Source organism: Macaca mulatta, chromosome 9 (genome assembly GCF_049350105.2).
Source record: "Macaca mulatta isolate MMU2019108-1 chromosome 9, T2T-MMU8v2.0, whole genome shotgun sequence".
Classification (NCBI taxonomy): domain Eukaryota; kingdom Metazoa; phylum Chordata; class Mammalia; order Primates; family Cercopithecidae; genus Macaca; species Macaca mulatta.
The window spans coordinates 75,260,656-75,287,440 of NC_133414.1; the positions used below are offsets into that span (position 1 = coordinate 75,260,656).

The following is a 26,785-nucleotide window of genomic DNA, read 5'->3' on the forward strand; positions in this document are numbered from 1 at the left end:
AGATTAGACACAAGGCATGAGAAGAAAATATAGATAAAAGGTTTTAAATATAGAAGGAAAGAAGGGAAAGACCTATTCCTCAAATATAGGTAGCAATAAGAAAGTACAGGTGTGAATGTAATTAAGTGTGGTTATGTATAATGCACCAAAAATACTTAATGATTCAAATGATTGCTTACTAGAAGAAGTTGAAAAGTTATCTCCTATGGGTGTGTCTCTGAGTCATGAGACAAGGGTCTCCAGACTCCATGCCACAGATCCCAAGGGAGGCCCCAGACTTAGCTCCAGCTCCTCCTGCTGCAATAGGGGATGCATCCTGTCTGTGCAGAAACAGGAGCCTGCTGGGAGATGGGTGCCATTTGAGCTAATGAGACAGGCACACCAACCTCCATCCCACAGCAGATCCTCAGGTGGTCCATTCTCAGCTCTGACCCTTCTTGCTGCGGTCTGAAAATAATTCTGTGCAGAGATCTGCCAGAAGAGGGGCATCTGTCTGGGTAAACAAGACGGGCTCTCCAGATTCTGCAACACAGGAGATCCTGAGGGAGCCCAGTCTCAGCTCCAGCCTTTCCTGCTGCAACCAGGAAACTATCTTGTTTACAGGGTCTACCGGCCAGATGCATGCTCAGATCAGGTTCTCCAGCCCCCATCCCACAGCAGATCCTGAGAGGGTCCAGTCTCAGATCCAAACCCTCCTCCTGCTGTTAGGGAACTCTCCTGTCTATGCAGGGACCTGCTGGGAGACATACACCCATCTGAGCCAACATGACAAGCACATAAACCTCCATCCAACAGTAGATCCCAGGGTGGTGCAGTTTCAGCTTTGGCTCCTCTCACTGCAGTTGGAGAAGTATGTGCAGGAACATTCAGGGCGATGCACACCCCTCTGAGCCAAGACCAGGTTCTCAATCCTCTGTCCCATAGCAAATCCTAAGGGGGCACAGTCTCACCTCTAGCCTCTCCTGCTGTAGTCAGGGAATAATTCTATCTATGGAGGGACTTGCTGGGAGACACAGGCCCAACTGGGCCCATGTGACAGGCACATCCATATGAAGGGGCCAGTCGTGGCTCCAATCCCTCTTGCTGCAGTCAAGAAACTGCCCAGATTATACTGGGACCTGTCGGGTGATGCATGCCAATCTGAGCCAATGAGGTGAGCCAATCAGCCTCCTTCCCACATTACATTCCAAAGAGGCAGTGTCTCAACTCCAGCCACTCTCTTTGTAGTTGGGAACCTATCCCATCTGTGCAGAGATTTGTTGGGAGGCATACCCATCTGGACCACTAGGAGAGTCTTCTGGCCTCAGGTGTCTGGATGGCATTCCCACACAGCCCAAATACCTTCCTTGGGTCTTTCTGAGGTCCATCTGGGCCAGAAAGCTGTGTCAACCTTGGAGCCCTTGCAGGACTCAGCAAACCTGGGCCTAAAGCATCCTCTAGTACTGAGATGGCTGTAATTGGTCAGAAGCTCAGGGAATGCAATAATCAGTCAGCTTTAGAATTCCTGGAAGGCCTCTTGAAGAAGGACAGACACAAACAAAGTCAGGCTGGGAAGACTAAAATAAATTACAAATCCTTCAATGCACAGACATCATCACACTTTTAAAGCACTAAGAACATTGAGGGAAATACGATCACACCAAAAGAACAAAACAAGGTACTACAGACTAATCCCAAAGTGACAGAGATTTGTGATCGCTCCAAAAATTTAAAATACCTCTTTGAAGGAAGCCCAAATAACTTAGAGAAAACATGAAGAATCAATTCAGAAATTTATGAGAGAAATATAACAGAGACTGAAATAACTTTTTTAAAAAACCAAAAATTCTGCAACTAAAACAAAAATTAATGAAGTGAAAATCGCAATAGAGAGCAACAGAAGCAGAATTAATCAAATAAACAAAAGAATCAGTGAGCTCAAAGAAAAATGATTAAAAATATGGGGAAAAGAAAAATAAATAAAAGCAAGAAAGCTTACAAAATCTATGAGAAGTCAAAGAAGAACTGAGAAAGACAAAGGGGTAGAAAACTTACACGAGGAAATGATAACAGAAAACTTTCCATATCTGAAAAAAGATATAAATATTCAGGTAAAGTAAGGTCAAAGATCACTAATTAGATTGAACACAAAGAAGATGACTCTAGGACACATTATAATCAAACTCACAAAGATCAAAGACACAAAGAAAAAATTCTGAAATCACGGAAAGAAAAGAAGTAAATAACATGTAAGGAAGATCCAATATGCCTGGTAGCAGACTTATCAGCAGAAACCTTATAAACCAGGAGAATGTGGAACAATATATTTGGAGTGCTGGTGGGGAAGAAACTGTCAACCAAGATTACTGTGCTCAGCACAATTATCCTTCAAAACTGAAGGAGAAATAAAGACTTTCTTAGACAAACAAAAGCTGAGGGAATTTATCATAATGAGACTTGTCTAATAAGAAATACTTTAAAAACTTCTTCAAACTGGAAGAAAGGAACACTAAAATGAGTGTTACATTAATACTGTATTTGCAGTGTTTAAAACACTAATATCTGTAGTAAGATGACTAAAAGACAAAACTATTAAAAATAATAACTACTAAATAATAACTAATAATAATTTATAATAAATAAATAATAATTTTAATAATAAACTTAAATGAATAATAAATTTAACATTTAATAATGACTATTAAAAATAATATCAAAGTTAAGTTGGTTATCAGTTTTAGATACTTGCTATAACTACAGGATGTTTATTTATAAGCCTCATGGTAACCACAATGCAAAAATGGATAAAAAGCAATAAATTAAAATGTACTCTTAAGAGAAAATCACCTAACCACAAAGAAAGACAGTAAGAAAAGAAGCAGAAGAAAAGTTAAAAACAACTAGAAAACAAGTAACAAAATAAGAGTAGTAAAACCTTATCTATCAATAATACTGAATATAAATGAACAAAACGCTCCAATTAAGACATAGCATAGAAAAGGCATGGTGGCTCACACCTGCAATCCCAGCACTGGGGAAGGCCGAGGCGGATGGATGATGAGGTCAGGAGTTTGAGACCAGCCTGGCCAACATAGTGAAACCCTGTCTCTACTAAAAATACAAAAATTAGCCAGGCATGGTGGTGCATGCCTGTAGTCCCAGCTACTTGGGAGGCTGAGGCAGGAGAATTGCTTGAACGAGGGAGCTGGAGGTTGTAGTGAGCCGAGATCACACCACTGCACTCCAGCGTGGGGGACAGAGTGAGGCTCCATCTCAAAAAAAAAACCAAAATAAAGACACAGGGTGGGTGAACACATTTTAAAAACAAGACCCAAATACATGCTGCCTACAAGAAACTCATTTCACCTATAAAGACACATAGATACTGAAAGTGAAGAGATGCAGAAAGATATTCTATTCAAATAAAAACCAGAAAAGGGCAGGAATACCTATAATTGTATTAGGCAAAATAGACTTTAAGTCAAAAACTGTAAAAGGGACAAAGGAGATCATTATATAATGATAAAGGGGTCAAGTCAACAAAAGAATAACAATAATAAATATATATGCACCCAACAACAGTGTATCCAAATATATAAAGCAAATATTATTAGATATAAAGGGAAAGAGAGAGAGAGCATGAGAGAGAGCGAGTGTGAGTACACAGGAGCAAGAGCAAGAGATAAATACAGTAATAGTAGGGGATTTCAATTTCCTACTTTCAGCTATGGACAGATCATCCCAACAGAAAATCAATAAACACTGAAGTAAAAAACTATACTCTAGATCAAATAAACCTAAGACATTTACAGAACATTTCATCCAACTGCCTCAGAATACACATTCTTTTCATCAGGACATGAACATTCTCCAGGAGAAATCTTATACATTATTAAACTAGAAATATACATTATTAGACTAGAAATATAAGAACATCAGTGTTCTTATACAAAAGAAACATAAGGTGTTCTTATAAGAAATATAAGAACATCAGTGCTTAACTTCAAACAGTGAAGTTAAACTATACGCTAGAGCAAATAAACCTAATAGACCTTTACAGAACATTTCATCCAACTGCCACAGAATACACATTCCTCTCATCAGTACATGGAACATTCTCCAGGAGAGATCTTATACTTCTAGTCTAATACATTAATTAGACTATATTATATTAGAACTGATAAATGAATTTAGTAAAGTTGTCAGATACAAAATTAACATACAAAAGTCAGTAGAATTTCTATACACTAAGAGCAACCAACCTGAAAAAGAAATCAAGAAAGCAAACCACTTACAATAGCTACAAAAAAATAAAATAACTAGGAAAGAAATTTAACCAAGCAGATGAAAGATCTATACAAGGAAAATTATAAGACACTGATAAAAGAAACTGAAGAGAAAAGGAAAAAAAAGACATCCCATGTTCAGGAATTGAAAGACTATTGTTAAAATGTTTTTTTCTATTAATTACAATTTTTTTTTCTTTTACTCAGAGATAAGATCTCTCTCTGTTGCTCAGACTGGAGTGCAGTGGCATGATTATAGCATACTGCAGCCTTGACCACCTGGGCCCAAAGGATCCTCCTGCTTCAGCCTCCCAAGTAGATGGAACTACAAGTGTATGCCTAGCTAATTAAAAAAAATTTTTTTTTGTAGAGACGGTCTCATCATGTTGCCTAGGCTGGTCTTGAATCCCTGGCCTCAAGCAATTCTCCCGCTTCAGCCTCCCAAAGAGCTAGATTACAGGCATGAGCCACCATGCTCGGCTTTGTTAAAGTATCTTTACTAACCAAAGTGAGCTACAGATTCAATGCAATCCCTATGAAAATAACAAAGGCATTCTTCACAGAAATAGAAAAAACAAATCCTGAAATTCACATGGAACCACAGAAGACCCCAAATAGCTAAAATAATCCTGAGCAAAAAGAGAAAGCTGGAGGCATCACACTACACAAATTCAAATTATATTACCAAGCTACAGTAACCAAAACAGCATGGTACTGTCATATAAATAAATATACAGACCAAAGATATCCATATGGAGAAGAATAAAACTAGATCCTCATGTTATACCATGTATAAAAATGAACTCAAAACGGATGAAAGACTTAAATGTAAGACCTGAGACTACAAAAGGGAGGCAGAGACAGGAGGATTGCTTGAAGCCAGGAGTCAAGGTTACAGCAAGCTATGATTGCACCAATGCACTCCAGACTGGGTATCATAGACTCCCTAATCTCTTTAAAAAAACATGATTTTAGTCACTGTAACTTATTCTGCTATTATCCTAGTCTCTTTTAGCATTATGTACAATTTGAAATAATTATGACTCAGAGTATCATTTAAAAATTATTCAATATTTACAAATTCTGTATGCTACTAAAATTTTTCTTAATTAACTATGTTTGATTCATCTGCACTTCCAAAATGTTGCTATATTTATGAATGGATCTGGAGAGATGTAGTATTTGTTGATGATAGCTTTTTTAAAAAATTTATTTATTTATTTATTTATTTATTTTATTATACTTTAAGTTCTAGGGTACATGTGCATAACATGCAGGTTTGTTACATATGTACACTTGTGCCATGTTGGTGTGCTGCACCCATCAACTCGTCAGCACCCATCAATTCATCATTTACATCAGGTATAACTCCCAATGCAATCCCTCCCCCTTCCCCCCTCCCCATGATAGGCCCTGGTGTGTGATGTTCCCCTTCCCGAGTCCAAGTGATCTCACTGTTCAGTTCCCACCTATGAGTGAGAACATGTGGTGTTTGGTTTTCTGTTCTTGTGATAGTTTGCTGAGAATGATGGTTTCCAGCTGCATCCATGTCCCTACAAAGGACACAAACTCATCCTTTTTTATGGCTGTATAGTATTCCATGGTGTATATGTGCCACATTTTCTTAATCCAGTCTATCACTGATGGACATTTGGGTTGATTCCAAGTCTTTGCTATTGTGAATAGTGCCGCAGTAAACATACGTGTGCATGTGTCTTTATAGCAGCATGATTTATAATCCTTTGGGTATATACCCAGTAATGGGATGGCTGGGTCATATGGTACTTCTAGTTCTAGATCCTTGAGGAATCGCCATACTGTTTTCCATAATGGTTGAACTAGTTTACAATCCCACCAACAGTGTAAAAGTGTTCCTATTTCTCCACATCCTCTCCAGCACCTGTTGTTTCCTGACTTTTTAATGATCGCCATTCTAACTGGTGTGAGATGGTATCTCATTGTGGTTTTGATTTGCATTTCTCTGATGGCCAGTGATGATGAGCATTTTTTCATGTGTCTGTTGGCTGTATGAATGTCTTCTTTTGAGAAATGTCTGTTCATATCCTTTGCCCACTTTTTGATGGGGTTGTTTTTTTCTTGAATTTGTTTGAGTTCTTTGTAGGTTCTGGATATTAGCCCTTTGTCTGATAAATAGATTGCAAAAATGTTCTCCCATTCTGTAGGTTGCCTGTTCACTCTGATGGTAGTTTATTTTGCTGTGCAGAAGCTCTGTAGTTTAATTAGATCCCATTTGTCAATTTTGGCTTTTGTTGCCGTTGCTTTTGGTGTTTTAGACATGAAGTCCTTGCCCATGCCCATGTCCTGAATGGTATTACCTAGGTTTTCTTCTAGGGTTTTTATGGTTTTAGGTCTAACATTTAAGTCTCTAATCCATCTTGAATTAATTTTCGTATAAGGAGTAAGGAAAGGACCCAGTTTCAGCTTTCTACTTATGGCTAGCCACTTTTCCCAGCACCATTTATTTAATAGGGAATCCTTTCCCCATTTCTTGTTTTTCTCAGGTTTGTCAAAGATCAGATGGCTGTAGATGTGTGGTATTATTTCTGAGGACTCTGTTCTGTTCCATCGATCTATATCTCTGTTTTGGTACCAGTATCATGCTGTTTTGGTTACTGTAGCCTTGTAGTATAGTTTGAAGTCAGGTAGCGTGATGCCTCCAGCTTTGTTCTTTTGACTTAGGATTGTCTTGGAAATGCAGGCTCTTTTTTTGGTTCCATATGAACTTTAAAGCAGTTTTTTCCAATTCTGTGAAGAAACTCATTGGTAGCTTGATGGGGATGGCATTGAATCGTAAATTACCTTGGGCAGTATGGCAATTTTCATGATATTGATTCTTCCTATCCATGAGCATGGTATGTTCTTCCATTTGTTTGTGTCCTCTTTTATTTCACTGAGCAGTGGTTTGTAGTTCTCCTTGAAGAGGTCCTTTACATCCCTTGTAAGTTGGATTCCTAGGTATTTTATTCTCTTTGAAGCAATTATGAATGGAAGTTCATTCATGATTTGGCTCTCTGTTTGTCTGTTACTGGTGTGTAAGAATGCTTGTGATTTTTGCACATTAATTTTGTTTCCTGAGTCTTTGCTGAAGTTGCTTATCAGCTTAAGGAGATTTTGGGCTGAGACGATGGGGTTTTCTAAATATAGAATCATGTCATCTGTAAACAGGGACAATTTGACTTCTTCTTTTCCTAACTGAATACGCTTTATTTCTTTCTCTTGCCTGATTGCCCTAGCCAGAACTTCCAACACTATGTTGAATAGGAGTGGTGAGAGAGGGCATCCCTGTCTTGTGCCAGTTTTCAAAGGGAATTTTTCCAGTTTTTGCCCATTCAGTATGATATTGGCTGTAGGTTTGTCATAAATAGCTCTTATTATTTTGAGATATGTTCCATCAATACCAAACTTATTGAGCATTATTAGCATGAAGGGCTGTTGAATTTTGTCAAAGGCCTTTTCTGCATTTATTGAGATAATCATGTGTTTTTTTTCTTTGGTTCTGTTTATATGCTGGATTACGTTTATCGATTTGCGAATGTTGAACCAGCCTTGCATCCCAGGGATGAAGCCCACTTGATCATGGTGGATAAGCTTTTTGATGTGCTGCTGGATCCGGTTTGCCAGTATTTTATTGAGGATTTTTGCATCGATGTTCATCAGGGATATTGGTCTAAAATTCTCTTTTTTTGTTGTGTCTCTGCCAGGCTTTGGTATCGGGATGACGTTGGCCTCATAAAATGAGTTAGGGAGGATTCCCTCTTTTTCTATTGATTGGAATAGTTTCAGAAGGAATGGTACCAGCTCCTCCTTGTACCTCTGGTAGAATTCAGCTGTGAATCCATCTGGTCCTGGACTTTTTTTGGTTGGTAGGCTATTAATTATTGCCTCAATTTCAGAGCCATGATAGCTTATTTAAAACTCTAATACCTTTGTCTTTCCCTTGTGGCCAAACACAAGAATTCCTAGCTCTGAGGACGAAAAGTTTTGTCAGCTTTCTACATCACTATGAGAATATATCTACTTATGTGGGTATGGAGGAGTTTCTAGTATAAAACTGTATTCATAAAGAAATAATCCATATGCTTTTACATAAACTTTATTCTAGATTTTCAAAACAGAATCAGCTATATTACTTTGGTCACAAACTTCTTCACACACAATCTAGTAGGTACCTTTGAGAATAAACTTTGAAATAAATAAGTGGACCACAGTTACTTTGTATTAGACACAGATAATATCAAATCAACTGTTCTACATCACAGTGAATTTTAGAAGTCTATATTAATGCTAAGTTAATGCATTTCCCTTAAAAGTTCCACAAGGTTAACTTACAAAACACAAGGTTAATAATATCAAAAATACAGCAAAAAGCCTGTCACTTGACATAAATATTTTTGGATATGAGGTAATTTCATAACAAGTATAAAGATATGAAATAATTTTGCATCTGTTGCAATTATGAGATAAATTTAGAATTTTTGAAATTTTATTATTGTGACTAAATTGTTCACTAAGTCCATTTCTTTAGTTTGCATGACAATCGAAAGTACTGAGAAAAATTATTAATTAAAAAATTCTAGAAGCATTTCTTTCCTGTGGGCATTATTAAATGGAGTTTTTAAGTCAATACTTCATTTTTATCAAGGTCATTACACTTTTATTTTTCAATATATTCTGAAATATATATATATATATATATATATATATATACACACACACACACAAACTCTGTTCATATAAATATAATTTCGCCACTAGATATCCCAGCCTCAATCTATCACTTTTTTTTAGTTTAACATATGAGGATTGAGGGAAAAATATTCAGACTGCTCATTGATCACAGATTATAGGCACATGCAAATGTGACATAAAACATTTATCTACTTATACTAAATACTAGTCATTAGCACCATATTTTCTACTTATATTTTATCTGTCTATGTAAGGAAGGAAGCATAGAAAGGGCTTTAGGTTTACAAACAGACCTACGGTTAAATTGTATGAGCCAGAGTTAAGTTAACAAACCACAAAGGGCTAGGCATGGTGACTTATGCCCGTAACCCCAGCACTTCGGGAGGCCGAAGTGGGTGGACTGCTTGAGCCCAAGAGCTTGAGACCAGCCTCGGCAACATGTAAAACCCTGTCCCTTAGAAAAGAAAAAAAAAAAAAATCACTGGGTATGGTGGGATGTGCCTTCAGTCCCAGCCGGGAGGATCACCTAAGCCCATGGAGTTTGAAAGTTTGAAGGCTCAAATGAGCCTTGATCGCACCACTGCACACCAGACTGGGTAACAAAGCAAAACTCCATCTCAAGACCACCACCACCACCACCACCACCCCACGAAGGTCTGATATTTAACTGTTTTTCAATCTGCTGCTTTCCCTCTGCATACACATACGCACGGACACACAATGACATAAGGACACAAGAACTGTGGATCAGAAACAAAGACAATTTATTGCTCGTAGCAAAAGCAGCAGCTAGAACAATATATTTAGGCCAGTTCCCTGAGCTCCAATCTCCATGAGGCAATGCAGTAAGGGATGAATGTTGCTAGTGCATACAGTAGAGAGCATCACAGGAGAGTAACCCCCAAATTAAGGAACTCTGATCTTACATTGGTTTGCTACTCTGCTCTGCCCCAGAAAGATTGCTCATTACACTCAAATATTAGCAAATCTCCTCTGGGAAGGGGAAGAGAAGTTATTTTATTTTTATTATCCTTGGATGTCTCCAGGGAGGGACATGTCAGTAGTTTTACGGTCTTGAAATTTCTCCTTATACAATTGGCACTGTAAATGCCTTTCCTTAGAAGACTCAGACTGTGCAGGAACATGAGAAATCCATGAGCTGTCTCCCAACACTCTGGTTCCCATTTGTAAATGGGATTAATAATGTATACATAGAAGTTATACTGAAGCACTGTAACGTTTAGATGTAAGGGTGACTAATGTACAGAAAAATTAATTATTTGAGACATTGGCTGTTGGAATAGACTTGCTAGAGATGTACTGAACAGGAGTGTTTTTGATTCTCTTGGTACAAAATGAAGAAAGGAAAAATCCTACTATCCATTTATAATATACCATCCAATTTATAAAATGGGTATTTTATAAAATAATCCAATAATATCTACTGTACAAACAGAATTTAAAAATAACCCTTCATTTATTCTAATTAATCTATTTCACAGTGATTTTAATGCTGCAGAGTGTGATCCACTAGTGGAAGATATGAGCTGTAATTGGTCACAATCATCATTTAAAAAGCTAACAGAATATCAAGGTGCAGTGGAGGTATTAACAATATGAATTCTTCAGTGAAATATTTCAGACACATACACACACATACACACACACAGAGGTATCCTTGGTAGCAACTTGTGTTTCTTACCATGGATTGATTGGTAAATATGCTCATTTGCTTGTATAAATAACATAGATAAGTAGCACTATGCCTGAGAATTGAAAACTTAAAAATAGCACCTAATGTTTACCAACAAACACTTAAGAGGAAATCTGAGTTTTTAAATATAATGAAAATTAGAAAAGATACAGACCAATTGTCCAAATTTCAACTGTAGACAAGATAATAGAAATAAATAACAACAGGAAAATAAAAGCAAATGGTCCTGAATGAAAAGGGCTAAATATCTTAATAAGAAAGTTAAACACTTTTAAAATTTTTCCAAATGACAATATGCTTTTCTGTTCAGTCTCGGAAAATGCTATCTGTAAATCTTCCTCAACTCATATTATCCCACAGAGTACATTTCTAGCAGATGCTAAGTATTAAAGAAGATAAAAGCCATGTGGAACAAACACTACCCCAAAAGGGCTTACAACAAAATTAAGTTAAATATTACTCCATACACATTATATCATTAGTTCTTCATTGCACAAAGTTAAGTATATACTTTATGTACTATCTGAAATATTTTGCTTCTATCCCTTTGGGTCATTCCATTATTCCTCCAGGCAGCAGAGAAGTTTTTAAAAAGTTAACTTAACTTATACACACATACATATTCTGTTAACAATTCCAAGTAATCTTGATTAGGAAGCAAGTGCTTTTACTAATAGTTGGTTTATCTTACAAGAATATTAGCAGAAAAACACTTCATGATACGTATCTTGCCATGTGAGTTTGGCCAAATGATAAACTCTTCAGATAGACATATAAAATCAGAAAAGAGCAGGTGCAGTGTCTCATGCCCGTAATTCTAGCACATTGGGAGACCAAGACAGGAGAAGACAGAGCAAGACCCTGTCTTTAAAAAGAAGGAAAAAAATACTGACCCCAGTACAGACAAATATATGGAATGAATACTTGTAATGAAGTTTTAGTGATATACCACACTCTGCTTAATGTATTATAAATGCATACAGCTCCAATAATCATTATCCCAAAGAGTGGAAGCAGTGAGTGTCAGTGAGAAAAAAATAAAATATCCAGCAACTCAAATTTAATTTAAGTGCTAATTGATCTTTCTGTTTAACTTTTTTAAGATAGATAATAGATTAAAGTGGAGTGATGCCATGAAATATTGGAGCTATAATAGACCTTAAGAATCATATAACAGATCAAGTAAGCTGAATCATTTGCCCAAAATGACTTAGTTGCTTGGTTGGCAGAACATGGAGTAGACCCTCCACATCATGAGTTTCCACCAAACCTGGTGGTCACTTGTTATGACTGTTTCTATCATCTAATATGTTGACAAAGTTTTCCTTAAGACTATAACAAATAGATGTATTCCTCTAAATAACCATAAAGGAGTTGGAGTTTATCATGGTTACCTTAAGCAGTATTCCAAAGCTGATATGTATTCAAAACCAATACTTGTTTTAACAATTATTTAAGGACTTCATGAATAATTATCAAAGAATGTTAAGGTTAAAGGAAAGGTTTCATGGGGGAAGTTTCTACTGTTTATGAAGGAATTGTGTAGGGGTAACAGAGACACAATTTTTCTATGAAAAAATGCAAAGAGTTACTGGAATACTTCTGTGAGTCATTGAGGCTGTGCAGGTGATTCTTATCAGGGCAGCATAGGATCTACTACACTGAAAATAAGATAAAAATTGCTATCTGACCTCAGACAAGAACTTATTCCACATGCTCAAGACAATGAGTTCACCTTCTCCGATTCTTACACACATCTTCCCTTCAACAGTAGTAATCAGTAGAGAGACTAATCAAAGTCAGTGATTTCGTTGCTTGTGTTACAATTCGTATACCAATTTGTTGAATACTTATTTTTAAAGGCAGTTTTAAACTGATGCTTTTTCTTAATTCAGAGTGATTTAGAGCATTTTAAAGCTATACTTCCAATCTATGACTTTCTGTAATTCAGAAAGGATTATTTAAATTCTCAAGGAACTCTATATGCAAAATCTGAACTGAACTTTTTTGTTTCTTTTTTTTCTTTGAAACAGAGTCTTGCTCTGTCACCCAGGCTGGAGCACAGTGGCGCAATCTCAGCTGACCGCAAGCTCCACCTCCTGGGTTCACGCCATTCTCCTGCCTCAGACTCCGGAGTAGCTGGGACTACAGGTGCCTGTCACCACGCCTGGCTAATTTTTTGTATTTTTAGTAGAAACGGGGGTTTCACCATGTTAGCCAGGACGGTCTCAATCTCCTGACCTCATGATCCACCTGCCTCGGCCTCCCAAAGTGCTGGGATTACAGGCGTGAGCCACCGCGCCCTGCTTTTTTTTTTTTTTTTTTTTTTGAGACGGAGTCTGGCAGTCTGGCTCTGTCGCCCAGGCTGGAGTGCAGTGGCCAGATCTCAGCTCACTGCAAGCCCCGCCCCCCGTCTGGGATACATGTGCAGAACGTGCAGGTTTGTTACATTGGTATACATGGGCCATGGTGGTTTGGTGCACGTATCAACCCATCATCTAAGTTTTAAGCCCTGCATGCAATAGGTATTTGTCCTAATCCTCTCCCTCCCCTTGCCCCCTACCCACCAACTGGCCAAGGTATGTTATGCTCCCCTCCCTGTGTCCATGTGTTCTCATTGTTCAACTCCCACTTATGAGTGAGAACAATGGGTGTTTAGTTTTCTGTTCCTATGTTACTTTGCTAAAAATGATGGTTTCCAGCTTCATCATGTCCCTGCAAAGGACATGACCTCATCATTTTTTATGGCTGCATAGTATTCCATGGTGTCTATGTGCAAGATTTTCTCTATCCAGTCTATCATTGATGGGCATCAGGTTGGTCCTAAGCTTTTGCTATTGTAAACAGTGCTACAATAAACATATGTGTGCATGTGTCTTTCTAGCAGAATGATTTGTAATCTCTTGGGTACATACCCAGTAATGGGATTGCTGGGTCAAATGGTATGTCTGGTTCTAGATCCTTGAGGAACTGCCACGCTGTCTTCTACAATGGTTGAAGTAATTACACTCCCACCAACAGTGTAAAAGCATTCCTATATCTCCACAACCTCACCAGCAACCGTTGTTTCTTGACTTTTTAATGATCACCATTCTAACTGGCCTGAGATGGTATCTCATTGTGGTTTTGATTTGCATTTCTCTAATGACCAATGATGATGAGCAATTTTTCATGTTTGTTGGTTGCATGTCTTCTTTTGAGAAGTGTCCATCCATATCCTGCACCCACTTTTTGATGGGGTTGTTATTTTCTTGTAAATTTGTTTAAGTTCCTATAGATTCTGGATATTAGACCTTTGTCAGATGGATAGATTGCAAAAATTTTCTCCCATTCTGTATGCTGCCTGCTCACTCTAATGATAGTTTCTTTCGCTGTGCAGAAGCTCTTTAGTTTAATTAGATCCCATTTGTCAATTTTGGCTTTTGTTGCTATTGCATTGGGTGTTTCAGTCATGAAGTCTTTGCCCATGGCTATGTCCTGAATGGTATTGCCCGGGTTTTTTTCTAGGGTTTTTATGGTTTTAGGTTTTACATTTAAGTCCTTAATCCATCTTGGTTACTTTTTGTATAATGTGTAAGGCAGTGATCCAGTTTCAGTTTTCTTCATATGGCTAGCCAGTTTTCCCAACACCATTTATTAAATAGGGAATCCTTTCCCCATTGCTTGTTTTTGTCAGGTTTGTCAAAGATCAGAGGGTTGTAGATGTGTGGTGTTATTTCTGAGGCCTCTGTTCTGTTTCATTGGTCTATACATCTGTTTTGGTACCAGTACCGCGCTGCTTTGTAGTACAGTTTGAAGTCAGGTAACATGATGCCTCTAGCTTTGCCCTTTTTGCTTAGGATTGTCTTAGCTATACAGGCTCCTTTCTGGTTCCATATGAAATTTAAAGTTGTTGGTGTTTTTTTTGTTTTTTTTTTTTTTAACTCTGCGAAGAAAGTCAACGGAAGCTTGAGGGGAACAGCATTGGATCTATACATTACTTTGGGCAATATGGCCATTTTCACAATATTGATTCTTCCTATCCATGAACATTGAATTTTTTTCCATTTGTTTGTGTCCTGTCTTACTTCCTTGGGCAGTGGCTTGTGGTTCTCCTTGAAGAGGTACTTCATGTCCCTTATAAGTTGTATTCCTAGGTATTTTATTCTCCTGTAGCAATTGTGAATGGGAGTTCACTCATGATTTGGCTCTCTGCTTGTCTATTATTGATGTACAGAAATGCTTGTGATTTTTGCACATTGATTTTGTATCCTGAGACTGCTGAAGCTGCTTATCAGCTTAAGGAGGCTTTGGGCTGAGACAATGGAGTTTTCTAAATACACAATCATGTCATCTGCAAACAGAGACAATCTGACTTCCTCTATTCCTATTTAAATACCCTTTATTTCTTTATCTTGCCAGATTGCTGTAGTCAGAACTTCCAATACTATGTTGAATAGGAGTGGTGAGAGAGGGCATCCTTGTCTTGTGCTGGTTTTCAAAGGGAATGCTTCCAGCTTTTGCCTGTTCAGTATGATATTGGCTATGGGTTAGTCATAAATAGCTCTTATATTTTGAGATATGATCCATCAATACCTAGTTTTTGAGAGTTTTTAGCATGAAGGGATGTTTAATTTTATCAAAGGACTTCTCTGTATCTATTGAGATAATCATATGGTTTCTGTCATTTGTTCTGTTTATGTGATAGATTACATTTATTGATTTGCTTAGGTTGAACCAGCCTTGCATCCCAAGCCGACTTGATTGTGGTGGATAAGCTTTTTGATGTGCCGCTGGATTTGTTTGCTAGTATTTTATTGAGGATTTTCACATGGATGTTCATCAGGGATATTGGCCTGAAATTTTCTTTTTCTGTTGTGTCTCTGTCAAGTTTTGGAATCAGGATGATGCTGGCTTCATAAAATGAGGTAGGGAGGAATCCCTCTTTTTCAATTGTTTGGAATAGTTTCAGAAGGAATGGTACCAGCTCCTCTTTGAACCTCTGGTGGAATTCAGCTGTGAATCTGTATGGTCCTGGGCTTTTTTTGGTTGGTAGACTATTAATTACTGCCTCAACTTCAGAACTTGTTATTGGTCTATTCAGGGATTCGACTTCTTCCTGGATTAGTCTTGGGAGGGTGTATGTGTCCAGGAATGTACCAATTTCTTCTAGATTTTCTAGTTCATTTGTATAGAGGTGTTTATAGTATTCTCTGTTGGTAGTTTGTATTTCTCTGAAAATAGTGGTGATATCCACTTTATAATTTTTTATTGTGTCTATTTGATTCTTCTCTCTTTTCTTCTTTAATAGTCTAGCTAGCAGTCTATCTATTTGGTTAATCTTTTCAAAAAACCACCTGCTGGATTCACTGATTTTTTTCAAGGGTTTTTCATGTCTCTACCTCCTTCAGTTCTGCTGCGATCTTAGTTATTTCTTGTCTTCTGCTAGCTTTTGAATTTGTGTGCTATTGCTTCTCCAGTTCTTTTAATTGTGATGTTGGGGTGTCGATTTCAGATCTTTCCAGCTGTCTGAAGTGGGCATTAGTGCTATAAACTTCCCTCTTGACACTGCTTTTTGTGTGTCCTAGATCCTGGTACGTTTTCTCTTTGTTCTCATTGGTTTCAAATAACTTCTTCATTTCTGCCTTAATTTCATTATTTACCCAATATTTATTCAGGAACAGGTTGTTCAATTTCCATGTAGTTGCGTGGTTCTGAGTGAGTTTCTTAATCCTAAGTTCTAATTTGATTGCACTGTGGTCTGAAGACTGTTACAATTTCCATTCTTTTGCATTTGTTGAGGAGTGTTTTACTTTGAATTATGTGGCCGATTTGAGAGTAAGTGCTATGTGGTGCTGAGAAGAATGTATATTCTGTTGATTTGGGGTAGACAGTTCTGTAGCAACCCCATGTCTATTAGGTCCACTTGGTCCAGAACTGAGTTCAAATCCTGAATAACCTTGTTAATTTTCTGTCTCATTGATCTAATATTGACAGTGGGGTGTTAAAGTCTCCCACTATTATTGTGTGGAAGTCTAAGTTTCTTTGCAGGTCGCTAAGAACTTGTTTTATGAATCTGGGTACTCCTGTATTGGGTGCACATATATATTTATGATAGTTAGCTCTTCTTGTTGCATTGATCCCTTTACCATTAAGTAATACCCTTGTCTTTTTTGATCTTTGTTAGTTTAAAGTCTGTTTTATCAGAGACTAGGATTGCAACCCCTGCTTTTTTTTTTTTTTTTTTTTTTTTGCTTTCCATTTGCTTGGTAAACATTCTTCCATCCCTTTATTTTGAACCTATGTGTGTCTTTGCAAGTGAGATGGGTCTCCTGAATACAGCACACCAATGGATCTTGACTCTTTATCCAATTTGCCAGTCTGTGTCTTTTAGTTGGGGCATTTAGGCCATGTACAGTTAAGGTTAATATTATTATATATGAATTTGATCCTGTCATCATGATGTTAGCAGGTTATTTTACACATTAGTTGAAGCAGTTTCTTCATAATGTCATTGGTCTTTATATTTTGGTGTGTTTGTGCAGTGGCTAGTACCACTTTTTCCTTTCCACATTTAGTGCTTCCTTCAGGAGCTCTTGTAAAGCAGGCCTGGTGGTGACAAAATCCCTCAGCATTTCCTTCTCTGAAAAGGATTTTATTTCTCCTTAGTTTATGAAGCTTAGTTTGGCTGGATATGAAATTCTGGGTTGAAAATTCTTTAAGAATGTTGAATAATGGCCCCCACTCTCTTCTGGCTTGTAGGGTTTCTGCAGAGAGATCTGCAATTGGTCTGATGGGTTTCCTTTTGTAGGTAACCTGACCTTTCTCTATGGCTGCCCTTCATTTCAACCTTGGAGAATCTGACAATTAGGTGTCTTGGGGTTGCTCTTCTTGAGGAGTATCTTAGTGGTGTTCTCCATATTTCCCGAATTTCAGTGTTGGCCTGTCTTGTTAGGTTGGGGAAGTTCTCCTGGATAATATCCTGAAGTGTGTTTTTCAACTTGGTTCTGTTCTCCCTTTCACTTTCAGGTACACCAATCAACCATAGGTTTGGTCTTTTCACATAGTCCCATATTTCTTGGAGTTTTTGTTTGTTCCATTTCATTTTTTTCTCTGATCTTCACTCCTTATTTCAGTAAGTTGATATTCAATCTCTGATATCCTTTCTTCTGCTCGATCAGTTTGGCTATTGATACTTGTGTATGCTTCATGAAGTGCTCGTGCTGTGTTTTTCAGCTCCGTCAGGTCATTTATGTTCCTCTCTAAACTGATTATTCTAGTTAGTAGTTCCTATAACCTTCTATCAAGGTTCTTAGCTTCCTTGAACTGGGTTAGAACATGCTTCTTCAGCTCAGAGGAGTTTGTTATTACCCACCTTCCAAAGCCTACTTCTGTCAATTCATCAATGTCATTCTCCGTCCAGTTTTGTGCCCTTGCTGGAGAGGAGCTGCAATTATTTGGAGGCAAAGAGGCATTCTGGTTTTTGGAATTTTCAGCGTTTTTGTGCTGGTTTTTCCTCATCATCATGGATTTATCTACCTTTGATCTCTGAGGCTGATGACCTTTGGATGGGGTTTTTGTGTGGGGGTCCTTTTCGTTGATGCTGAGGTTGTTGCTTTCTGTTTGCTAGTTTTTCTTCTAACAGTCAGGTCTCTCTTCTGCAGGTCTACTGCAGTTTGCTGTAAGTCCATTCCAGACCCTGTTTGCCTGGGTATCACCAATGGAGGCTGCAGAACAGTGAAGACTGCTGCCTGGTCCTTCCTCTGGAAGCTTCGTCCCCCACCAGCCTGATGCCAGCCAGAGCTCTCCTATTTGAGGTGTCTGTTGACCGCTGTTGGCAGTTCTCTCCCAGTGAGATGGCACAGGAGTCTTCCCAAGTGGGTCCCTGACTTGGGAAGGCAGTCTGTCCCTAAGCAGAGCTCAAGCACTGTGCTGGGAGAATCCTCCTTGTCAGTATTAGTTGTTCTCTTCAGAGCCACCAGGCAGGAAAGTTTATGTCTTCTGAGGCTGCGCCCACAGCCGCCTCTTCCCTCAGGTGCTCTGTCCCAGGGAGATGGGAGTTTTATCCATAAGTCCTTGAGTAGGTCTGCTGCCTTTCTTTCAGAAATGCCCTGTCCAATGAGGAAGAATCTAGAGAGGGAGTCTGGCCACAGCCGCTTTGCTTCATTGTGGTGAATTCCACCTGGTTCAAACCTCCCGGCTGTCTTAGTACTGTCAGGGAAAAACCACCTACTCAAGCCTCAGTAATTGCAGATGCCCCTCCCCCTACCAAGCCCAATGGTCCCAGGTCAATTTCAGACTGCTGTGCTGGCAGTGAGAATGTTAAGCCAGTGGTTCTTAGCTTGCTGGGCTCCGCGAGAGTGGGACCCTCTGAGCTTGGCTCCCTGGCTTCAGCCCCCTTTCCAGGGGAGTTAACAGTCTCGCTGGGGTTCCAGGCACCACTGGGGTATGAAATAAAAACTCCTGCAACTAGCTCAGTGTCTGCCTAAACAGCCGCCCAGTTTTGTGCTTGAAACCCAAGGCCCTGGTGGTATAGGTACACGAGGGAATCTCCTAATCTGCAGATTGCAAAAACCATAGGAAAAGCATAGTATCTGGGTCGGATAGCACAGTCCCTCATGGCTGCCCTCAGCTGGGGGAGGGAGGTCCCCCGACTCCTTGCACCTCCCAGGTGAGGTGATGCCCCACCCTGCTTCTGCTCACCCTCTGTGGGCTGCAACCACTGCCTAACTAGTCCCAATGAGATGAACTGGGTATCTTAGTTGGAAATGCAGAAAACACCCGCCTTCTGTGTTGGTCTTGCAGGGAGCTGCAGACCAGAGCTCTTCCTATTCAGCCATCTTTTTCTTTTTTTTTTTTTTTTTGATACAGAGTCTCACTCTGTCACCCAGGCTGGAGTGCAGTGGCATGATCTCAGCTCACTGCAAGCTCCTGCCTCAGCCTCCCGAGTAGCTGGGACTACAGGTGCCCACCACGCTCGGCTAATTTTTTGTATTTTTAGTAGAGGTGGGGTTTCACCGTGTTAGCCAGGATGGTCTCAATCTCCTGACCTCATGATCCACCTGCCTCGGCCTCCTATTACAGGCTCGGCCATCTTAAGTATTGAAAATAAATGGTTTTTCTCTTCACTGGTTGTCTTTACTTTGTGAGGCTCCTGACTCCACAGCTTCTCTTCTTCAGTTCACTCCTGTTATGGAAGTGTAGTGGCACTCTAAAGTCTGTGTCCTTAACTAGCCAGCTTCATGGCTAAAACAGCCTTTAAGTGCAAGGGGAAAAAACCTCAGGTATTTCCCAAATTGGTAGCTGCAGAGGGGCTCGATCCTTACTGTAAACTGAACATTTCAAAAACAAGATTGCTTTTTCACATTATGAAACCCTTTCAATCTTGCATTTAATTGATTCTACTGTTCTCTTTCCAGTTTTAAAATATTTTTATAGAAAAAATCAAAATATAAGAAATGTAACTCAAAAGTCCAACTGTTAAAACTGAAAATACGAAAATTTAGATTAGCTTACATTAATTACAAGCTAATTAATTAATTACAAAGGATGAGGCCTACATACATTGTAAGTATACTGTACGATAAGTGTAAAACCCTGATCGATATAGGCATTCTATCAATAATATTAAAATTCAGTGTTCACTGAAGCAAAATCACTACTCTTTTTGGTGATGATATGTACCATGGCATTGGGAAAAATATATATATATGAACTTTGGATTCATTAAAAAACAGAAATTTTGGACAGGCACTGTACTTCCAGCACTTTGGGAGGCTAAATCAGGTAGATCACCTGAGGTCAGGAGTTCGAGATCAGCTTGGCCAACAGGGCGAAACCCCATCTCTACTAAAAATACAAAATTAGCTAGGTCATGGCATGCACCTGTAGTCCCAGTTACTCCAGGGGCTGAGGCACAAGAATCGTTTGAACCTGGGAGGTGGAAGTTGCAGTGAGCCAAGATCACACCATTGCACTTCAGCCTGGGCAACAGAGAGAGACTATGTCTCCAAAAAAAAAAAAAAAAAAAAAAACAGAAATTTTAAATGCAATGAAATGTAAGCTCATTCAAATGTTTTTCTCAAAAGCCATAAAAAACAAACTATTCTAATATACAAACTAGAATACATTTTATGAAATAGTGAAATAGTCTACTGATTCCACTCAAATAAGATAATGGGACTATACTTTCACATTTTCTTATCAATAGTTCTAATAATTATACATAAAAGACAATTATGTGGGTCAACAGGGGACACACTGTAGATACAAAATTACTAACAGATTGAAAGTACAAGGGTGGAAAAATATATCATGCAGGGTGGATGTGGTGGCTCGCACCTGTAAACCCAACAATTTGAGAGGCCAAGGCAGGGGTTTCACTTTGAGCCAAGAGTTCAAGATCACCCTGGACAATATAATGAGACCTTGTCTCTGCAAAAATTTAAAAATTAGCCAAGCATGATGGTATGCACCTGTAATCCCAGCTACTCAAGAGACTGAGGTGGGAGGATCATTTAAGCCTGGGAATCAGAGGTTCCAGTGAGTGGCAACCTCTGCTTGCCAGTGCACTCTAGCCTGGGCAACAAAGCAAGACCCTATCTGGAAAAAAAAAAAAAGACATATTATGCAAACAACACTGACAAGAAAGACAAAGTGGTTTTATTAATGTCAGAAAGAATAGCCATTAAACAAATTAGATTATTTATTAGATGAAATAGACAAATACTTAGAAAGGCACAAATGACTAAAAAATTCAAGAAAAAATAGGTAACTTGAACAGACCTATATAACAAGAGATTAAATTAGTAATTAAGAAACTACCCACAAAGAAAAGCCTAGCCCCGAATGGCTTCACTGTTGAATTCTAATGAACGTTTAAAGAAGAATTAGATAAAGCGGCTGCAACACTTGCCCTGATCCTGATCCTCCATCCTCAGACTCGACTGGCAGTGTAGGCCTACAGCCTTGTACTGATGTCAGATGTGAGAGCCTGTGCTTAAGAAATCACATCTCACTGAAGACATTCAAACAAAGGTTGGAACACTACTTTACCAGAACAGAAAGGAAACTCATGCATCAGAAAAGGTGACTAATAAATGTACCAAAAGAATATGGGTGCACAAATACCAGAACCTGATCAGATTAAACAGTTTAAGGAATTTCTTGGGACTGACAATAAACTTACAGAAATCTGCTTTTTGGACTGTGTTAAGACTGCACAAGAGATGTAAAACCTGAAGAGACCAGCTGTTCAGAACACTTTATGGAAATATTTTTAAATGACAAAAAGAATATCCATGAGACTTCAGGAATATCATATTCAGCAGAATGAAGCTCTGGCAGCCAAAGCAGGACTCACTGGCCAACCATGATAGAGAAGTCCTAGATTGCCAACAGCTGCTGCACTGGAAATGAGTATGCATCTGATACAATCCCCAGAAAGCAGTAGCCACCTTGTTAAGCCATCTGTCATGAGTTTTTGGCAAATGGAAACCACTGGAGAAACCAGTGATTATTCCTATTTACCAGGAATAATCAGAATAGAAGGTCTTATTGTTCAATGAAATAAGATGCAACATTTGTTGATGCCTTAAGATTCAGCAGCATGATCACTTGATTAGAAAAATAAACAATTGCTGCTTGTTTTAAAAAAAAAATACCAATTCTCCACAAACTCTTCCAAAAATTAGAAGAGAGAAGACATCTTCCAATTCATATTATGAGGCCAGTATTACTATGATACTCTAAAATCAGACAAAGTCACAAGAAAATAAAACTACAGACCAATACTCATGAGAATGATGCAAAAATCCTCAACAAAATACTAGCAAAACAAATCCAGCAACATTTAAAAATTATATATAACATAACCAAGTGCAGTTTGTCTCAGGAATGCAAGGTTGATTTAAGATCCAAAAATCAATTAATTCAATGCATCATATCAATAGAATAGAAAACAAAATTACATGATCATCTCAACAGACATAGAAAAAGCATCTGGCAGCCAGGCATGGTGGCCCACGCCTGTAATCTCACACTTTGGGAGGCTGAGGCAGGTGGATCACAAAAGGTCAGGAGTTCGGGTGGATCACAAGAGGTAAGGAGTTCGAGACCAGCCTGGCCAACATGGTGAAACCCTGTCTCTACTAAAAATACAAAAATTAGTTAGGCGTGGTGCTGGACACCTGAAATCCCAGCTATTCGGGAGGCTGAGGCAGGAGAATTGCTTGAATCTGGGAGGCGGAAGTTGCAGTGAGCCAAGATCATGCCATTGCACTCTAACCTGGGCAACAAGAGCAAAACTCCATCTCAAAAAACAAGCAAACCAAAAGCATTTGGCAAAATCCACTACAATTGACTCTTGAACAACACTGGTTTGAACTTCACAAATCCACTTACACAAGTATTTTCTTCCACCTCTGCCACCATTGAGACAGCAAAACCATCTCCTCCTCTGCCTCCTCAGCCTACCCAACATGAAGACAATGATGACTTTTATCATTAAATATTTCCACTTAATAAAGAGTACATATATTTTCTCATGATTTTCTTAATAATGTATTCTTTATATGATACATATATAAAATATGTGGTAATTGACTTTATGTTACTGGTAAGGCTTCTGGTTAACAGTAGGCTATTAGTTGACAAGTTTTGGGAGACTCAAAAGTTATACATGGATTTTAGATTATGCAGTGGGTCAGCACCCACAATCCCCATATTGTGCAAGGGTCAACTGTACTGTTTCAAGATAAAAACACTAAAAAAACTAGAAATAGAAGGTAACTTCCTCAATCTGATAAAGGGCATCTAAGAAAACTGCAGAGAAACATCAAACTTAACAGTGAATGATTAGATATTTTCCCCCTCTATGCGAAACAAGACTAGGGACATCTCTTCTTGTCACTTCTGTTCACTCTTACACTACAAGTACTGGTCACAGCAATTAAAGAAAGGGAAAAAAAGTTAAACGCTTCCAAATTAGAAAGAAAGAAGGAAATAAAACTATATTCACAGATGACATGGTTTTGTACATAGAAAATCGTAAAGAACCTACTAAAAAATAGTACAGCTAAAAAAGTTCAGAAAGGCTGCAGGATACAAGATTAATATTAACACACACACACACACACACACACACACACACAACTGGGCCAGGCACAGTGGCTCATGCCTATAATCCTAAAACTTTGGGAGACTAAGGCCAGAGGATTGCTTGAGCCCAAGAGTTTGAGACCATCCTGGGCAACATGGCAAGACTCTGTCTCTAAGAAAAAAATTAAAAATTAGCCAGGCATTGTGGCACATGTCTGGTGGTCCCAGCTACTTGGGAGGCTGAGGCAGGAAAATCAGGTGAGCCCAGGAGGTCGTGGCTGCAGTGAGCCATGTTTGTGCCACTGCACTTCAGCCTGGGCAACAAAGCATGAGCCTGTCTCAAAAACAAAACAACAACACACACAATTGTATCTCTAAGCCATCTGCAACGAATAATCTGAACATAAAATTAAGAAAAGAATTCCACTTACAATAGCATCAAAAATAAAGTAATATTTGGGAATAAGTTTTCTTTACAGTGTAAAATTTATACTCTGAAAACTACAAAACATTGTTGCAACAAATTAAAGGTGATCTAAATAAATGGAAAAACGTCCCACATTCATGGAAAATTTTATTAAGATTGGCAATATTACCCATTATGGATGTAGAGATTCAACGCAATCCCTATCAGAATCCAAGCTATACTCATTGCGTAAACTGACAAACTGACTCTAAAATTCACTTGGAATTGCAATGGACCCAAAACAGTCAAGGAGGTAGAATTGAGTGGGTGATAGCTAATGTATATGGGGCTCTTTTTGAGGTGATGAAAATGCTCTAAATTTGATTTATCTCAATAAAGCTTTTAAGTAGCATGAAAACAAAGAACAATTTAATTTCCTTATGGGAAGAAAGACTCACAGAAAGGTGCCAAGAAGTGATATCATTTGTACTAAGTATATGTTTTACTATTCTCTAAGTCTTTAAAAATTTGAAAATACACACATAGCAATAATTAACCATAATAGTACAAATTTGAGCATGCTGGGTTTGAATTACATATTGCTATACTAAGGATGTTCGTAAATGAATTGTCAAGACAATTTTCAATACAATGGCAGCCGAATAAATAAATACACAAAATACCAAGAACAGGGATTTGTATTATACAAGCAAGTACATGAAATAGAAAACTACCATGAGAGCCAACATACAGTGGATTTAGGATTAAGGAGGTATAAACATATTAGAAATCTTTGAAGAAGTTAAGAAGGACAGCAAAAGAAAACAAAAACAGCAAGAAGTAAGTTAATGATTGCAAAAATCCTTTTTTTTTTTTTTTTCTGAGACGAAGTCTTGCTCTCGTTGCCCAGGCTGGAGTAGAGTGGCACAATCTCGGCTCTCTGCAACCTCCGCCTTCCCGGGTTCAAGCGATTGTCCTGTCTCAGCCTCCTGAGTAGCTGGGATTACAGGTGCCCACCACCACGCCCAGTTAATTTTTTTTTTTTTTTTTTTTTTGTATTTTTAGTAGAGACGGGGTTTCACCATGTTGGCCAGGCTGGTCTCAAATTCCTAACCTCGTGATCCACCCACCTGGGCCTCCTTAAGTGCTGGGATTACAGGGGTAAGCCACCACGCAGATATACTATGGCAAGTGTAAGAAACTTTAGTATAAACATTGTAAAAATGCAAGTCTAAATGTGAAGGAAACAAATCTAGAGCATCACTTTGAATATACTTGTTATAGTATACTATTAAGGAGAAGAAAAATAACTTTAACTTTGAATGTAACTGTAGCACAATGAAATGAGAACAAGTGTTCTTCAATCAAGCTAATAATAAAATTTCACTCTAAGTTTCTGACATAAAGGATAATGATAGATGTCTAATGAATAGTTAATATTGAAATCATTAAGAAGTATTTTCATATTTTATGAGGTTTTTAAAAAAGTATGTCAGAGTCAATGTTCCAATGCTCCAATAACATTCTACATATTGTACTATTCCTGATATAAATGTACTTGCAAATGGGCAATAAATTTGCCAGCCATTTTAATCTTTCAAAATTAAGTAAAGTTGGTAATACGCAGCATGCTATATAGATAATTAAAACAGTAAAAAAAAAAAAAAAAAAGTACACTGAATGAAAAACAAGTCTCTCACAAACAGCAATTCCTCAGTTTTCCTCCACTGGTTTCCAGTTTCACATGTGTTCTTACTGAATTTCTATTTATGTTATTTCTTGACTCTATTCTGATGCCCAGATCTGTCAATATATAAACACATAATATACACACACTGAAATATACACTGAATTTTCCAAAACAATCTAGGTTTCTATTCTTTTTAATCAAAGCAAATGCTATGTATGGCTTCATTTTAATTTCTACTTGCTTACAAGTTTGAACAGTAATATTCAGAGTTGTCAAGTTAGGAAGCAAGATATATCACCTGAAACTTGGTTTAGACAACATTTTAAAAATTAAAAGTCATCAGGTATATAAATCAAGATTGTCATACTACTCAAAAATTATATGGGAATGTAAGGAAACAACTGACTTTTTCTCATATAAACAATACTAAATGCAGACACACAATGAAACAATAAACACAGTTCTTTAGATTTGTAACTGGAATTTCACACCTTTTCCTTACCCTAATCAGAGTTGAATACTAAAATTAAATAAATGTAAATTAATAGGCTATTTTAAAATCAAACTAAAACCAATTTATAGTAACAGAATACATTAATATTAACTCAAACAGTTTAAATTCCCTCCTATGTACATGAAAAATGGCCCTTCAAAATGGAAGGGAATTTCATCATCTGGTTTAAAAATAACAATGAAATAAAGAGCAGCACAGACAAGACTACTTTTGGCCTCTGGCTTCTTTCAATATAGAAGTATTATAAAGAAAAGAGTAAGCCAGTGTTGATATAGTAAAGAAACCTCCACTTTAATAACTCATTTTTTTTTCAGGAAAAGAAGTCTGCAAAATCTGTGAAAGTGATTTATCTTCAGGTGAATAAAATGAACACCAATTGATCTTTACCTAGGGAATGACTCTTCTTCCA

General features: G+C 38.0%; 1 protein-coding gene and 1 pseudogene across 6 annotated transcripts in view; one reads left to right on the plus strand and one right to left on the minus strand.

The window, feature by feature from the left end:
• Positions 1 to 26,785, minus strand: part of ADK (adenosine kinase) — a 564,565-nt gene that overhangs the window by 351,815 nt on the left and 185,965 nt on the right.
• LOC114669970 (mitochondrial import inner membrane translocase subunit Tim9 pseudogene) lies at positions 21,650 to 22,102 on the plus strand (annotated as a pseudogene).